The 12,331-nt window shown below is 40.6% G+C and overlaps 1 long non-coding RNA gene across 1 annotated transcript; it reads right to left on the bottom strand.

Moving 5' to 3' along the window:
* Positions 1-6,583: 6,583 nt before the first annotated feature.
* LOC138066196 (uncharacterized) lies at positions 6,584-9,695 on the bottom strand. Its single transcript, XR_011139437.1, has 3 exons — positions 9,598-9,695; positions 8,137-8,241; positions 6,584-6,773 (listed from the first exon to the last, which is right to left on the bottom strand). It is a non-coding gene; the product is annotated as an uncharacterized lncRNA (long non-coding RNA).
* Positions 9,696-12,331: the final 2,636 nt, after the last annotated feature.

Genomic DNA, 12,331 nt, shown 5'->3' with positions numbered 1-12,331 from the left:
AACTGTAGTAAATTCAAGGTGTGGTGCAACCGATAAATACTGAAACAGCATGTTGAAGATAGAATAGAAGCACTATGACTTGTGATGGCTATACATGGTCTGGTACGTTAGTGAGACGTTCATGTTGCGATGAGTATTTTGGCTCTAGTCCCTGTGGAAGCTGGAGGAACTGGAGGAACCATTGTGTCTCTTTTATGTAGAATGTGCTGCGGTGTAGTATATTCTGTGGGAAAAATATTTGGCAATAGTAAAGATGATCTCATGAGACACATCCTAGGCACAAGTAGAATGAAACAGAGAGCCACTTGCCCTGGCTCTGGAGTCCCAGCAGGGTATCCCTGGAGCTACGTTGCCTTTATGAATAATTAAGAGATCAATCAAAGTGTAAACACACATATAGTTGTAATTGTGTGCTTCTGTAGGTTTCACAATAATTCAGAAAACATGGGTGGCAATTAATGATCCTCCTGCTTAGGTTCACCCTGAACCTTCTCCAGCTGAAATCATCAGGAGTTTTGCATCAAATTCAGTGGTGGTCTTAGCAAATGAAGGCTAATTAAAGGTGTGCCATAATAGTAACATCTGAATAGTAATAGCTAAAGCAGAAAAAGTAGTGGGAAATATTATATTAACATGCCCATTTAAAGGTGAGTGAATGAGTCACAGAAAGACAATGGCCTGAATTCCCGAAGGCAAGCAGGTATTTAAGGAGTGAGTGGCTTGCCCAAATTTGACAGAAAGTCAGCACTGGATCTTAACTTTGATCTCCTGAGTTGCGATAGTCTTATGATGCAACTATAAAATCAAGCCTTTCCTGAGGGTTTCTTGAAAAAGGTGAATTATTTCTTCTACTTAAAAGACATACACGTTGTTCACTGGCTGTTACCTGGGCAGACAATAAGTAGCTTGAGCGTCCATAGCAGGCCATGAGATCGGGAAAGGAAACCGACTGGGGAGAATTGACTTTGTGGGAATGTTTGGCAACTTGAGTGTGAATAACTGAATGACTTGTTGCTAGGGAACAGTTGGGAGGAATGTTTTTGATCTCCCATATGCTTACTACTAATAAATAAACAAATAACAATAATTAAAACAAACCCCAAGCCTGTTGTATCTCCAGGATTAATTAATGATGAAATACAGCTGAAATTCTGTAAAAGAAGGCAGCAAGGTAGGATGGGTTTTACATTTTCCTGCTGTGTATGGAAATAATGGTTGAAATTAACATTTTTTTTCCTCCTTAAAATTTACCTTAGCTGGATCAGGTTAGTGGGAGGAGGAGTGGGGGAGTATTCCCTTCACAGACAGAGGATGAACAGGCAGACAGTAAATCTCCCTGCGCCAGTTTTACTTGCATCCAGTTTTTCCTGCCTAGTACAGTTAAGTTTTTTAGATACTTTACTTGCATTTCTAATTCAGTTATTCTTCTGAAATTTATTCAAAGGATTTATGCTTATGAAATTATAATATAATGCTGCCTATATGCCAATGAGCTGCAGGCAAAGAAAATAATTTTCTTCAATTTACAGTTATGAGGCTGGAGGAAAATGATGCCTTCTTATCACCTCTTTTTCTTTGTATGCCTCAGTATTTTTTTAAGTCTTCAGAAGGCAGGAGCTGATGATGAATTCTTAAGCAGATCACACTGATAATTGTATTTCAGAACTGTCAACTCTGTGAAGACTGTCCACGGAGGTGTCTCAGTTCACTTGAGCTATTTGTGTCACTGCTTCTCCAGGAACTCAGCCCTCAATAAAACCCAAATCACTGGGGATATTGTTAAGTCTTCTGAAAGGATTATTAGATCGAAGGCAAATTTATGGATGACACTTTGTAACAATTAATCAGGAACTGTTGATGAAGTTAAGTTGGTTCTTTATTCTTGAACAGGAAAAAAAAAAATGCAGCCCCTGTACAAATTGTCAAATGGCCTATTTTGTCACTCTATTTGATTAATGGACTATTTGGAGTCCCCAAAAAGTCCTAGTACAAATAAAAAAGAATCATAAATATTGAATAAGCTCACAGCATGGTTAACCTTGACTATATTTTGGAACATTCTTGGGGAAAACTTTGCTATTCAGAAAATAAATTGCTAAGGGGATTAAAAAAAAAAAAACAAATTGGAGATTTTGGAGAATGTCACCTACCCAACCTTGTCATCCTGATTAGCCTGCCATGATAAATTAGCTTTAGTTAGCTTTGCAATCAGGTCAGAAACTGCTGGCACACTACTGCATTTTGCTAGTGGGGCTACACCTGGTCCGCAAAAGGGGCACAGGATGGCAAGGAAAACACTCCTGCTTGTGGTGCTTTGTATGTCACACAACGCGGGGACCGCTAACAGGCTATTATCCTTTTGCACTGTAATTTATGGAAATGGAGCCTAAGGAGTGCTGAGAGCATGGGAGTCATGGTGCCATAAGGTTGCTTCTGAAAGGCTGGTCAAAAGATGTCCGGTGATCTGTGGATATGCAAATGATGAGACCTGAGTTTCACCTGCAGCGAATGCCTGCTTTCATACACATTCAGTACACGCTGTTTCCATCTTTTCCTCCTGCTCCTCAGTCTCTCTGTTTCCAACTCCAGTGCCCTCCTCCCCCCCCCCCGCATCCTCCCTCCCCCCCACTGCTTGATGCAGCTGCTATGGTCCTGTCAGGTCTGACCAGGCATTTTTGCTAACCTCTGATAGTATCTAGGTCATAGTGAACCCAAACTGGTTAGCTTTTGTTCTCAGGGAACAAGAAATACAATGCTATTAGTTTGGGCTTGAGTTCCACAAAGCACTTAAGCCCCACGTGCCTGCCTCGAAGAATGCAAGCAATCCCCTGGTCTCCTCTCCTTCAGCACAGCACTTAAGTGCCTGCTTAACAGTAGGCATGTTTTAGCTGAATCAGGTCCTCAGTCAGGAGCCATCATGCCACTTTATATCCCATTTAGCTGGCCCCTTCTGTGAGTGCGTGCCATACATCAGTTCCCAAACCCACCTCAGCTGACATACATGCAATAATGTACTTCAGAGCAAAAATTATTCATGCCCAGGAAGCGGGCCACATTTTGGAATCTGTGCAACTCCTTCCATTAGGAATGTAACACAGCTGTAAAAGAATAATTACTCATTAAATTTTGTTCCTTCTTCAAAAGTAACATGGGGGTTAGAATAGGGGATTGTTTTCTATCTCCAAATACTTCATTGTGAGCTACAAATAATACTTTTCTGTCCATTTTTATCGCCATAGTTCCCCGTGTTCACAGATAGTCTTCTACCTTCAACTTAAGAATAGCAGTAAATAAGCAGAAGAGGGCTGGGCTAGAGATCACATATGACGCATAAGGCACATTAGGCATCAGTATGGGGAAATCGAGGGGCTAGCTCTTGTTTGCTCCCTGCTGCAGGGCTTATTCATTTGGTCAGCAATGGCCAAAGGGAAGTGCTTTTCCTAGAAAGGCCTACCTCAGAAAAATGGGGCAATGGAAGGAACAGGTTTGGGCCACTTCCATACTTTCATTTTAATATGTTCATGCATCATGCCAGAAAGAGCAGGGCAGCATAAAGCTTTCAAGGCCTCTGAGTACTGCGTCAGGGTATAGGACCAAAAATCTTCGATAAAGTGCTTTCATAATGAGGCAGTGCCACAGCCTGTGGTTAAAAAGCCCCGTGGGAGTTCCCAGCCTGAATTAGGTTGGGTTGAGTCAGGAGTTTAGGGGGAAGCTGGCAGAGAGCTCCTGCTAAAGTGAAGTTTAGCCCTCATCAAAGCCCCTGCACCCAGCACAGCATTAAAGGCACCTGCTTGCTGTTTTCCTAGCAAGGTGTAAAATCAAGGTCCCGACTGCCTGTGATTATTGAGGTTGGGAATTTTCACATGAGCTTGGTGCTAACTCTGGTTAAATTCGAGCTCTGCTAATTGCATCCTGCTGGCAGGAATTCCTCCTGCAGATCCACTTGGGAAAGCCAGTACAGTCCTTGATCCCTGGCCTGCGCCTCCATGGGCTGTTCCAAAATGCTAATAAACTGGCTTTCAGGTGGGGCTCTCACAAGGTTTCTTGCTGATGGTGGTGTGTTTTGCATGGGATTTACATTTACTAGGTCAGGGAGACTCAGCAAACATGAGCAAACTGTTTAGCTTTAGCTATTAGGGTAGTAATGTGGGAGCAGAGGCTTGTGCTCCATCTCCTGAGCCAGTTAAGTATCTCATAGTAATTACTGGAGCAGAACTAGGACCCAACATAGCTTAAAGGCAAACTAGGAATAAAACACCTCGATAGTATCTGATGTTAGGTGCGTGGCCTGCAGAGAAGGTTTTGTTGCCTGGAGAACCTTGTTGCTGGTGTTAGAAAGGCAGGCAGGCACTTGGGGACTGTAGGTGTCTTCCTGGTGCTCTGCAAGCGAGCAGGGGTTTGGTGGTGTCCAAGTCAGTAGCTGTTTATTAGTTATCCAAGAATATATGTGTACGCAGATGTAGTGCAAGGGGCCTTTCAACACGGGCATTTGTAGGAAGGCTTTTCTTTGCTGATCTTGCAGGCATATCAGGATGCCTTGCTTTTTGAAAGAAAGTGTTTCTAGCGGTTTTTTACAAAGTTTGCTAGCAGTTAAGACCACCTCAATCCATATTCTCTTCTTCTAGCTCTGCCAAACATAAAATAAGCACTAAAATAAACTAAAATCCCTGTTACTAAACATTAAATAGGCCTGTTTCTTTGATCATAGTTTGTTTCTGAAGAGAAAACAGACCTAGAAAACACAAGGGAAGATTCAATCACTGAAAGGGTGCAGATTTCAGTGTTCTTATTTGCTAGCAAAAGAACAACACTGCAGAAGAAAAAGCATATACTTAATGAAGATAATTGCATTATAAAGAGTACCAGGCATCCTATAAAAACCTGTTGCCTGTAACAATTTATCAGCAAATGATCTTCACGTAAAGGAGCCAAAGCAATTACTTGAGGGTGGGCAGATCTCTGCATTCCTCTGACCTACCGGGGAGTAAAAGAGACCACCAACCGATGAAAAAAAATCCTGTGCGCCCCAAAATGCTAGATCAATGTTTCAACTGTTTTACTGGGGTCTTCTGTGTGTTAATTTGCCATGTCCTACCCATGTTTATACCTTTTCCTCTTTCACTGCCTCTGACCCTTTTGGCTATATCTGCCTAAGGTAAATCACCTACAGAAGTGCTTGCGTCAGCTAGAACTGAAGTAGCAAATCAGTTTGATCTCAAAATGGCCAGGTTTATTCTTCAAGTAAAGGTTGATTTTTTTCAACTATCTTGGAGTAACTAGGTAATCAAAAACCCACCTCTGATTATGAAATGATTATGAAGTAACTTATCTTTTGTGCTCCTGCTTTTAATTTAATGCACTGTTTTAATTTAACCCCTACACCGTCATCTCCCAATTGATTTTAAAGACCACACATGAAGAGTAAATAGCAGTAATATGGTATTTTCCCTTTAAGGATGGGTTGGCATTTTAAGCAGTAGGATGACACCTGTGGCTCAGGAAGTTCCTGAGCTATGAGTAGCTGCAGGCTGGGAGTATTAAGAAGATGTGATTACATGTTTGCTTATACTTATCTGCTTTCTTAGGTGCCTACTGGTATGTATGGTTAGCCTGGATGGATGCTGTACTGCTGGGTTTTGTACTTTTATGGACTTGAGCTGTGTTATTTGTGGGATGTGGAGTGTAGGAAGTTATCATGTGTTGTTTTGTAACATTGGGGAGAAGAAAAAAGGATTGGGCTCTTGGCCTTCACAGGTAGGAAAGCATGGTCTTTGATCTTAATACTAGAGCACGCTGGCTTTGTGGATTTTAATGTATGAATTAGTTGAAAGATGCTCTCAGTAACAGGCCATGTGTAGTGGGTGAACAACACTTGATTGTGCGTTGTCCCGGGTGCCTTTATAGGATAAAACAAATTAGGAAGGTCTTTGCCCTGTGGGTTAAGGCTGTATGTGCTTGGGGAGACAAAGCTGGACTACTTGGGAGGCTATGCAAAGCATCCAGGCATTTGAATTTGTGTTTATCGTATTTTCTTCTTGTCTTTGTGTTTGCTAGCTCTAGTGCTTCTTGTTAGAATAACCTTAACTTTATGTTAAGATTCATTTCATGCGTGCTTCACTGCTTTATCTCCTCTGAATGGAAATAGTGTGGGGAAGTTTCTTTAGATCTATAGTGTTCTGCTTCTGTATGCTTCTGCTTGTGAAATCACAGCACAGTCTTCAGGGCCATGCAGCTACGTAAAACCTGCTTATTTCCTCTTCATCAATGAATAGCACTGAGCTGCTGAAGGAAATCAGTAGCTGAATTTTGCTTGGAATTATATGTGAAGGAGGATCCCCTTTCCTGTCGTTTTGTTTATCATTAACAGCCATTATAATTTCTTCCCAGCGGCAATTATACTGATATCACCATATCTAAATCAGGAATGACACTGCAGTGGTTATATTATGTTGACTGGGCATCACCTAATATTTAAGTGACATTCTTGCCCTTTCATTGTGATTATATCCCTTTCTAATAAGTAATATAACAGAAGAGCTATGTAATGGGAAAATATACATATTAATGTATTCCATGACAAACATGTTAACTTTACATATTAATCTTGGTAAACAGAAGTCGTGTTTACATTTTTCCTCTTCAGTACACTGTTCTCTTGACAGCTTGCTTTCCCTCTGGTTTTATTCTTTCCATTCCTTGGTGTATATTCCACTGCCTCTGGTCACCCTTCCAGTTGCAGAAGGAGAAGACAGGTCATACCAATTTTTTTTAAACTGGAAGAGGAAAAAACAATGTTACCAGATAACATAATACTGTTGCTCTCCTTACTGCATTCAGGTCTGTGTGAAGGGACTTGGAAATGTGCAATAAACATATGTGTGTGATAATGAGATTGTTGGTGGAAAGTCATCTTGAAAAGACAAGGAGCAATTAAGCTTGCTTACTTATACAAGTTAGAATGACAAGATGCCATTGCTGGCCCCACTCATCCATTTAATAGGGTTCTCCTTCCCTGCTTAGCTGTATTGGGAGAAGCATTTCCTGTCAAACCTCTGCCATGACTCCACCGTAAAACAATCTGCCTTCTTTCCGTTCGTATACATTTCACTCTCATGCTCTCATCACTGTCCTGATTTCAACAGAGTGCCTGCTGGCAAACACTTGAGTTAGAATACTTTAAAAATCCAATGCAAAGTCTTCATTTAACTGACTATTTGCATTGGTTTACTCTCTTGTCCAATTTTAATAGAATAATTAAGGATGTCAGTAGGGAGATGTGCAGGTTGCCCATAAATGTTTATTATTGTAATGCGTTGAGTCAACAAATAATGCACCTTCCTTTTGCTGTCTTGAAGATTTAGATAGGATATCTTGGATGCTATTGACAATGAAAGAACTGTAGAACAATAGGAACATATGATAGTTAGTGTTAGATAACAATAGTTATCCTAATGCATCTTGAATTGAGCGATGAAGCCATCAATTAGAGAAATAGCCTTCTGAGTATATATCATTGACAAGATGAATAAACTGGTACATTGTATTTCTCGGGGATCTCTAATTCAGAAAGCCAGAAAATGGCACAAACACTGAAATCGATGACACTGAATTTCAAAAATCTTTTGCCTCCCCCCTAATTTTTTTTAAGCTACTAGATCCTTTCAGAGAATGAAAGTAGCTGTTACTTAAGCAACAATTTCTCATTTAATTTGAAGGTGCCATTCTTTAAAAATTCAGCATACTTTGTCTTCAAGGCTTAAAATACTATGAGGAACAGTTCTTTCTAGCTGTTGGCTGGTCTCTTAATTGTTATACGCAGACATGGGGATCCACTCATAGCCTATAAACTCTATCACAGCTCCTGTCCATAGCAAGGAGCAGGCCTGGCACCCGCTCCTTGTATGGCATAGCCTCTCATTTTGAGCCTAAATTTTGCCTTGTTCTTTTTGGAATGTCTGATAGTTCCCCTCCCCTTCCAATATTTTTTTCTTTTTTAGCTTTAGCAGCCTTTAGTGTTATGTTCATCGCAGACAAGCAACAGAAAGAAAAGCTGAAGAGCGGGAGCTGCGCTATTCCTTGCTTAGAATTCTCAGCACTTACAGTTTCCATTTAATTGGTTTTGATTCCTTTCCTTACATTTTGAAAGTGAGTGAATATTTCACGGTCAGGACCAAAATTTAACCTTCCATCTGTATATAGGTGAAAACTATACTTCAGTAATGTTGCACAGTAAGGATGGCTCTGTAGCAAAAAAAAAAAAAAAAAAAAAAAAAAAAAAGATTGTAATACATGCAGTGTCAGGCTAACTATAAAATAGAATTTTAGGAATGGGAATAGCATATGTGGCCATTATCTGCACGTTCTTTTTTTTGGTCAAGTTTTTGTAATATGGACTCTGTGTGAAATCAGCTTTACAATCTTCTCACAGGAATCTAAATGTTTAGGTTCTCATCCTGCTTGTTTGCAGAAGGGCATTATATTTAAAAAATGGATTTTACCAGGGCTGTCTGTGACTGCAGTGAAGAAGGGTTTCTAGAGTCTTAGGGCAAAAAGGTTGCTGCCTTTCCCAGAAATACTTGAAAGGGCTAATGAAGTTTGGTGGATCTCTACGGTATTGACAATGTATGCCTGATGAAGGGGAGGAAAAAAACAGGTCTTTCAGTAAAGCAGAGTGTAAAAGAGAATTCTGCAGTCTTCCTTCTCCTAAATTTAATAAAATGAAACCACCTACAGGCCAATAAGCTTCTTGAGTGCACTCTGCCCTGGAAATAGTGTTTTATTATCACCCAAAACATAAATAATGCAATAAAAGAAAATGTTTGAGGTTTCCTTAATGAGCTATTGTTAAGGCACCCTTTGCTCTAATCTCCTTTCATAGCCTGATGCAAAGAGCAGCATCCAGTGGTTGAGAGTGTATTTAGAGTGCTGCTGGGAAGTACAAATGAAAAAACAGACTTAATTACACTGCTTACTGCATCTAGAGGTCCATGTGGTTTGACTGGCTGTGTTAGGACACCCTATAATTTGGAGGAATCCTCTGTGCACTGGCACTATAAATGTACTGCTATCCAAAGGATGGTTAATAATCTAAACTTGGCTGTTAACGCTGCTGAAACCAGTGTCTATAATTTCAGTGAATGACCTGCGTGACTCTGCAATGAAAGACTGAAATGTCACTCTCTTCCTTCTTTCCTTTGTTTGCCTTGAGCAAAGAGTGCTCCAGATTGTGTACATCCTCTGAGGTCCAAATGAAGAAAGGGCAGTGAACAAGCATAGATTCACGGCTCTGCTAAATCTCCCTGTGCTGGCAGAATAGTAGGGAACATGAGGAGGATGCCATGGGAGAGAAATGAGACGGTCTCTTCCAGAGCAGCTTCCGCTGCGGCAATCTCTTCCCATCTACGAGCGTGTAAAGGTGAGACTGACTATAGGGAACTGGCTCTCCCATGCTCTCTAGCTGCCAGGCACAAGTAAATCAGACCTGATGCCTGTGGCTAAAGGCAAAGCAAATAGTTTCCATTACCCAGGTATTTATTTTGCACCTGCTGCTGTGACATCTGTGTAATAACAGTTACGTATGACAAAAGGTAGGCTGACCTGACTTGGAGTATTTCATCGCCTCTTTTCATTATGCTGAGCGTGCGAGCAAACGGAGGACTTGAGTTCTTCCCCGGTGGTGTTGCGGACCATCCAGCTGAGACACCTGTGTGGTGGCAAGTGCAAAGAGCTTCACTTTTGCTGTTAGGAATTTTAAACCTTTGTTTTGATTGTGTCTTATTGGTAGGACTCAGGTGCGGTAAGGGAGTAGGATACTATCAGTAAATTTCAGAAAGTTCAGTATTTGCATTTCATTTGGAAACCTGTGACATTTTGGCATATTTTTCACTTGAAGGCCAGGGCAGTGCTGATTGAAGATCAGTGTCAGCATTGAAAAATACAAGGGACTGAGATCTCCTATGCGTCAGTGCAAAACCACCATGTCGGACATGGAACTGGGGCAGCCACATGGTAGGGAACGAAATGGAGTATTTTTTTTATACAGCATTGAACAAAAAGACTACTTTGCTCACACAGCCCTGACACTTTATCTTCTTGCACCCAGTATGATAGGCTCTTAGAGCAAATAAACCTGTGTAGCTTCCTTAAAGTCATTCAGACTCTCATGCCCATCACCTGATGCAGAAGGGTCAAAACTGGGGTCTGTTCAACCTTTCCATTTCCTTTGCGATAGATACGAAAGCATTGGAAAAGCACCATTCTCAGTAATCCCTCCAATTTAGTACGGCTAGCTTTCAAGGATGGATAGATTTTCCACTGTTTGGATGACTATGGATGTCAGCTCTACTCTGCCAAAATTATGCTGAGAAAGTCCAAGGAAATCTAGGCCTGAATGACTGTGTTCATTCCCCTTCAGCCACCATGAAGGTACTATCAACGTTTTCCTTACTGAAAGCTTTAAGAGGTACTACTGCCATTTGCATATGACATATGGTAAAGCAGTGAATATATTTTTGGAAGCAAAAAAATCATTACCTTCATTTCCCACCTTGTGTTTGTCTATAATTAGTTGAAAATGTGATGCAATGTTAGCAAGGCAGCAAAACAGAATTTAGAGAGCAAGGACATTGATGTGAATTCTCCTTGCAGTATATCTGTGAAACACTGCTGTTAGATTTAGGATTGTTTGTTGTACTTGCTGTCTCTGATCTTTGTAGAAAACATGCCTGTTACCACTTGTTAAACTCATCTGAAGTGAAGCACAAACCTTGGCTTTTCTCCAGTCACCTGAACACAAAACCACTGCACATGTCCTTCTTTGCCCCCACTGCATACAACCTTTTTTCTCTATATCATGTTTTATCTCCAGCCCTCAGTTCACTATAGGATTCTGGTTCATGCTGCATGACCCATTGCTTAACTATTTTTATACCACAGTTTCAGCTTTGTGGAAAAGAAAAATATTTGGCTGCTTCTTCTTTGCTCCATGACATGTGTTTTGTGATGGCTGAACCTGTCAGCTTTCACAAATAAGAAAGGAAGCAATGCAATAGAGCTAGCCTCATCACGTTAAACCGTGGCGTTAACAGAGAGAATGGAAGAGACGGCAAATGAAATCATCTAGGTGGAAATAGTCCTTTTTTTTCCCTTTTTTTTCTTCTTTCCTAGTAAGAAAAAAAAACAAAAATAAGAATGTTGTATATTGAAAACAAAAGTAATATCTCTTTTTCTGTGGTAAAATGGAAACTCTATATAAGCCATAAATCTACAGAAATTTTGTTGCAGAGTCTATAGGCAAAACCATATGCACTTTGTTAGGTTTAGCCAGGTTGTAAGACAGGGATAACTAAACTCCCTCTTCAAAGGGAAAGAAAAGCCTGAAATACTTCCAGCAACCCCCCTCCCCACCCAATTATTTCCCCTTTTTCCAGGGATAGGGAGAAAAGAGGAAAGAAAGAGAAGGTAAGGGAAGCATGACTATTAAATCTTTATTTCTCTCTCTCTCTCTCTCTCTCTCTCTTTTTTTTTTTTTTTTATTAACTGAAATGGATGATAATCTGTCCCCTGCACTTGAATTTCCTTGGACAGCAATGATACTCAAGAATTCAAGGGCTGCCTTTTTAGCAGTTTCTCTGAGCAGGACTCGCTTTGCTATAGTCTGTCATCAAGCAGCTTAGAACTCGCAAAGTTGCCACCATGGTTCTTACAACATAGATGATTATGAACACACCAAACTTCCCAAGACTTTGCAAGCTATCTGGAGGCCCTGGGAAATTTCACTATGATTTGAGGTTAGGCAGGTCTATGTTAGAACTGCTTTTTCCAGCAGCATAAACACACATACAGAAAAATAAGAGCCAGGTTCTCCTTGGAGACCATTTTTACACTGATTTCAACAGCGTTATTCTTGTTGCTCATTTACATTCCCTGGAGAGGAAACTGACTCAAAATCTCCTTTATTTGTAGGCACTTGTGATAGCAGACTGAGGTTTCCCAGCTCAGTAAGAAGTCAAATGATCCAATAACTGACTCTGCATCTAGATTACTAAGAATACAGGAAAAATAACATACTCTACCCGCTTCCTTCTGGCTATTCTTGCCACACCCTGTGCACGAAGGAAAGGTATATTATGCTACTTGTATGCAGGGGCTATTTAGAAAGCAATACAAGCCCAAGGAGAACATTCATTAGAGCTTCAATGAGGGATTATGCATAGGAGTCAGGGGGCAAATAAGCCAGACGTTTTCTGGGTTATCCTTGTTTAACATTATGAAATGGCTTTCAAAACTCTGGATGCAAATAAAACTTCCTGATAGGCTGCCAGAAACAGTC

The sequence above is a fragment of the Struthio camelus genome, chromosome 2 (assembly GCF_040807025.1).
Source record: "Struthio camelus isolate bStrCam1 chromosome 2, bStrCam1.hap1, whole genome shotgun sequence".
Classification (NCBI taxonomy): domain Eukaryota; kingdom Metazoa; phylum Chordata; class Aves; order Struthioniformes; family Struthionidae; genus Struthio; species Struthio camelus.
The sequence above is the reverse complement of the archived record's forward strand: the minus strand, read 5'-3'. Positions and strand labels throughout refer to the sequence as shown.